Below are 5,705 nucleotides of genomic sequence, written 5' to 3'. Positions count from 1 at the left end.
TTGTTTCAATAGTCTGAGAGTCAGATGCACACACCCACATTCTCTTGAGAAAACCCTTATTTTTGTCAGCTCTGTTGCAGGGATGCTAGGATATGGTCAGAGCTGTGTTTTAATCGGATGCCATATGTTCCAGGAAAATGCTGGAGATGTTGCTCAGTGGTGGAGCACTTACACAGCACTTGAGAGGCCCAAGACTCACATTCTCACCTAAGGGGGTATGGAGAGGGAAGGGGTGGGGGGAGGCGGAGAGGGAAGCAGGAGAGAATGAGTTGAAGAAATACCTCAGGTAGGTTGTGTAAGGAGTGACTAACCCTAACCGGGAATGGAAAAGAAACTTTGAATGAGTATCGTCACCAAGGATTCAAAATGCTTTCCAGACCTGGCCTAAAACATCTAACACCCACAGGATACGGATGAATCAGCTGACAAGCCGATGACAGCATCGGGGCCAGGAACTCCTTAGCTGGTCATTATTAGCGTCTGAGGCTCAGTTTTCTTATCTGTACAGCAATCAATCGCCCATGAGTCATTAGGCAAGGCAAAGGGTCATAAGAAGGTAGCAAGTGCTTTGCAGATAGAACAAAATACAGCAGTTGGTTTACAGTTTAGGTAATGGATCTATGGATGCTGACTCCCTCCCTCCCCCAACCCCCACCACACACCACATTTTCTCCCCCCCCTTCCCTTTCTTACTCCTGTAAGCAGTTTGTCAGTAGCCAAGAAAGCACAGCAGAGGGAGCAGAGAGGGTCAACCAGAACTTGTAATGAATGAGACAGCCTTAAGGAAATTAGATACTCCATGAGCGAATTAATTAACAAGTTTAAAAGTAGTTTGAGGGCTGGAGAGATGGCTCAGTGGTTAAGAGCACCGACTGCTCTTCCGAAGGTCCTGAGTTCAAATCCCAGCAACCACATGGTGGCTCACAACCATCCGTAATGAGATCTGATGCCCTTTACTGGTGTGTCTGAAGACAGCTACAGTGTACTTAGATATAATAATAAATAAATCTTTAAAAAAAGTAGCTTGAGTGGAAGTTTCCTGGGTAGATAAAGCTGTTCCCCACCCAAGCCATAGGCTATTAGAGCGCCCAGTGCCAGCTATGGGCTACTGTACATATAGTAGCTCCTGAAGCCATTAAAACACTACAGGCAATTGCCACTGCTATTGGCTGCCTACCAGAAATAAATGATAAGACCCTGAAGTGTCGACATATGTGTTAGTCACAGAACATGGAGGGATCCAGCTGGAACCGGACTGGAAGGTTCCTCCCAGTTAGCGCACACAAGGTATTCTATAGGCTGCTGGAGCAGGGGCGAGTGGGGGTGGGGTGGGGAGTGGGGAGCTTTGTCACCAACAGCCTTTGCTGTGGACCCTATGTGCAACATCAACTGACCAGACAACAACCTCTTGGTACAACGTGTCAGGACTGTTACAGGGGTAGCCAACCGTTTTCTGATTGGCATCGAGGCCTGCCCGATAGGAGGGAATTCATTTCTGCTATTGTGAACCTGTTCCAAAGCCTGAAGTAGAGTCCAGTAGGTAAGCTACTTCCATTGTTTTGATAAGTGGACATGATGTGCCTTTCTAATTACCTTCTAAATAGCAATGTTCCTGCCCGTTACTGCTGCCGTCAGCTTTGCTGAGAGGAGGTTCTTTTTGCAGTAGTCAGCGGGTGACTGCAGAGACTCATAACTAATCAAAAGTACAGAGGTTAAGTGACTCTTGAGTGCCCAGTCATAAACAGGACAGCTGTCGCATGTCCTCCAACATTCAGGGGACATTAGCAGATGGATAGAGAGCAAAGAGTAGCCAGGCGTGGTGGCACACGCCTTTGATCCCGGCACTTTGGAGGCATAGAAATCTGCGAGTTTGAGGCCACCTGGCTTACAGAGCAAGCTCCAGGACAGCCAGGGCTACACAGAGAAACCCTGTCTCAAAAAAGGGGGAGGCAGGGGGGGGGTGAGGGGAGAGGGCATGTGGAACTCTCCTTGAATGACATAGTTGTTCGACTTTGGCAACTCACAGATTATTTGCAGAAGATAGGGCCAGTCAACACTCAAGGGGCTTTGGAGGTCCTAGTCCTCATTTAGGACAGAGAGGCAGTTAGGTGTTGATGGGGGTAGGGAGTGACATTTTCTTCAGAATCCTGGCGAGGCACTCACCTGTGCTCTGGCAACAAAGCAACTGTTGCTACTGTAAACAACCCTACTGAGGCTCAGTGGAACCCACAAAGGCACACAAACACGGCAGGAGAAGGAGCAGTTATTAGGAGGCAAGAGACAACAGAGAAAGAGTGGATATGATGGGATACATCATGTACATATATGAAAATATTACCATGTCATGAAGAAGCCATTGTATCAGCAACCTCGAGAGTGAAGAGACTAAGCTGAGCGGCAACTGTGTACTGATGTGTCGGTCCCGTGGTTGTCGTTGTTCATAGTCACATATTGGGAAGGATGCTCTGAAGTTGAGTACTGTTGAAGCATGAACAAGACCCCGAGCATCACACACAAAAATATGCATAGTGAGAGCAGAGGTTCCTGGAAAGAACCTCAGTTTACAGGAAATGTCTGCAAGCCCGATTGGCTGGCCAGAGCTTCCCTGGCGTGGAGAGGGAGGAGTGATGCAAGTCCAGAGCTAATCACCTCCTGTCATTTTCAGGCTCCTTAGTACCGGCTCTGTGACTTAATCTCATGTGACTATTAAGTCCTCTGGAATGTACAGACACATTCCTAGCACCCCACAGCCCAAAGGCTAAGAATGCCATTCAGATAACATCTGAGCCAAAGCCTCCCATTTCCCTGCCTTTCTCTGATCCACCTATCTGATATTCTCACCATTGTATTTGAAAAGTGGCTTGATTTCCAATTCCTTTTGTTTGTTTGTTTGTTTTTTACTGTAAAAGTTCACTAGACTGACTGATCCCACATTAGAACATGGAGAGTGTGGAGAACCTAAATCTGTGTTCCTGAGTCACAGTCACTTACATTTGGTTCTAGAATAAAGCTATCTCTTATCTCTTTTGAAATGAGAGTTGTCTTTTTAGGTTGACAAAATTCACGATGTAATCAAGGTTTAGATCTGTCCTGGTGGTGCATGCCTTTCATTCCAACACTAGAAGAGGCAGAGGTAGGCAGAGCTCTGTGACTTCAAGGCAGCCTGGTCTACTTAGCAAGTTCAGGCCATCCAAGGCTACATAGCAAGACCCTGTCTCAATAAACAAAAGTATATAAATATAAAACAAATATTTAGCATGCACAAGGCATTAGGTTTGATACCCCAGCACCCCCATCCCACAAACAAAGGGTTTCAAAGAGGATGCTATCCTAACTGTAGTGTTAAACACGAACTTCTTTAAGCAATCAGAAAGCTAGAAATTAAAAGGTATGTACTTCAAAAATACATTCAAGGACTGGGGAAGTAGATGAGAAGGCAGACTCCTTGCTTCTCTAATGTGTTGCAAGGCTAAGTTTGACCCATAGCAGCACACACACATTCACATACAATTCAGCAACTATTTGCTTAGACAGAATAGACAAATATTATATAATCCCCTGTTAGTGTATTCCATAAACGAATTGAACAAAATTTGTCTAGTAGAGGAGACATTGCATAAATACAATATTTTTGTTGTGTTTTATCGCAAACGGTTTTATTTACCCGGTAAGTGCAGGATCAAGGGATGGAGAAGATATCATGGAAGCAGAAGAGGAGTCCTAATTGACTGGAGAGGCTTCATGTACTGGTATGGCACATTTGAAGTGGAAAGGGACCAGGGAGGATGTTTACAGATAGAGGGGAGGAGGCCTGTGTTTCAGGACCGCAAGTACAGAGCATTAATAAGGCTTGAGGGCAGAGTGTCCATAGGGAAAACTGGGCAGAAGTGTGAGGGTTGCAGCTCTAGCTGGGTAGAAACATAAGCTTAGCTTGGACAAAGCCTTGGGTTCTGCAGCAGGGTATGGAGGGTCTAACAAGCATGAAGATTTAGAGGGCAGTTCAGAGAGGTTGTACTTTCGGAGCTCAGAGTTGCTTTCGCGGATGGCCTGGGACTGTCTGTGTAGACCAGGCTAGCCTCTGGGTGATAAGAGTTTTGACTGCCTCTGTTTCCAGAGTGCTGGGATTAAAGGCCTGTGCCCCCAAGCCTGGCTCAGAGTTGCTTTTTGGAAACATCATCTAGCAAGACAAACTCCGAAAACCAATAGGAGATGACAGTTTAAGCTCTAGGCAGCTGGGTGCGTAGCTCAGTAGCAAGTGTGGAGCTCTGAGCTCCACCACGGCGTGGGCGTGGGAAGGAATAGTTGCTATGCCTTTAATGCCAGCTGTGAGTTTGAGGCTCCCATGGCCTACACTGCATTCCTGAGCAGCTGGAGCTACTTAGTAAGATCATGTGTGTGGGGCAGGTGGTACCAAAGCACCCAGGGCAACTTCACTCAGTTGGGCTATTTGGGAAGCAGGTTGGGAGGTGAAATGATGACCTGTTTGTTTGTTTTGTTCTGTTTTGATTCCTCCTTTTATTTATGTTGTCCCTTCTTGCAGTTGTCTAATCTTTTTTGTTGGTTGAGAAGGGTCTTGCTCTGTAGCTTTTGGCTGGCCTGGAACTCATGATGTAGACCAAGTTGACCTTGAAGGCAGAAAGACCTGCCTGTCTCTGCTTCCCAAATGCTTCAGTGAAAGGTGGGTGCTGCTATTAATGACGTGTGTTTTTCACTGAGATTTTCTGTAAAGCCCCTCTTTGTAGATTTGATTTTTTTTCAAATCTTATTTTTAATGATAGTTCTTAAACACTTTAACCTCTCTTGTAGTCCACCATCCACCAGAGATAGTGGGAAAGAAAGAATGGGGGTGGGGGTGGGGGAAGTGGACCTGTTTAGAAAGGTTCTTTGGAGCAATTCCCGTCTGTGTTGTCTGGAAATCAGCAGTTCAGTTCATAGGTTAGCAGGCAGCGGCAGCTTGATCCACTTGCAAACACTTCCCGGCTACACCAGCGGTCTAATTTGGTAGAGTCGGGTTAGCAACTGTGGTGACAAGACCTAGCAGAGACAGCCAGGCCTCAGCCTCAGCTCAAGTCAGCAGGTGGGACCAGGACCAATAGGAACATCAGAAGTCCTCAGCTGTGCCTCTCTTCTCGAAGGTCAGTGAAGTTGCAAGACTCACAAGCGTTGCACAGCCAGCTGTACCAGCAAGCCAAGCCCTGTTTCTGTCACTCCATGGAGTCCTGTTTATACCCTCTGTGGTGGCTATTCCTGGTTGTCAACTTGACTATATTTGGAATGAACTACAATCCAGAATTGGAAGGCTCACCAGTGACCCTTATCTGGAGGCTTGGAGATCCTTATCTGGATCTTGGTATGGAGATCTTGAGCCATAGTGGCTATGGATTCCAGAAGATTAAATCTCCAAGTTTAAGGAACACACCTTTAATCTGGGCTACACCTTTCATCTGGGATTAAAGGTGTGGTGGAACACACCTTTAATCTGGGCTACACCTTCTGCTGGAGACAATATAAGGACATTGGAAGAAGGGAGTTTAGTTCTTGCTCCTTTGCCTGCTTGCTGTGTGAGACTGAGTAACTGCTAGATCCTTGGACTTCCATTCACAGCTGCGACTGAGTCATTGTTGGGAATTGGGCTGCCGACTAAGTCATTAATAAATTCCTTTACTATCTAGAGACTATCCGTAAATTCTGTGACTCCTGAGAAC

General features: G+C 46.3%; 1 long non-coding RNA gene across 1 annotated transcript; it reads left to right on the top strand.

Moving 5' to 3' along the window:
- The first annotated feature begins 3,396 nt into the window (after positions 1-3,396).
- On the top strand, positions 3,397-5,256 carry Gm40044. The gene is made up of 3 exons (XR_867250.1): positions 3,397-3,749; positions 4,541-4,678; positions 5,136-5,256. It is a non-coding gene; the product is annotated as a predicted gene, 40044 (long non-coding RNA).
- Positions 5,257-5,705: the final 449 nt, after the last annotated feature.

The sequence above is a fragment of the Mus musculus genome, chromosome 3 (genome assembly GCF_000001635.26).
Source record: "Mus musculus strain C57BL/6J chromosome 3, GRCm38.p6 C57BL/6J".
NCBI lineage: Eukaryota > Metazoa > Chordata > Mammalia > Rodentia > Muridae > Mus > Mus musculus.
The sequence above is the reverse complement of the archived record's forward strand: the minus strand, read 5'-3'. Positions and strand labels throughout refer to the sequence as shown.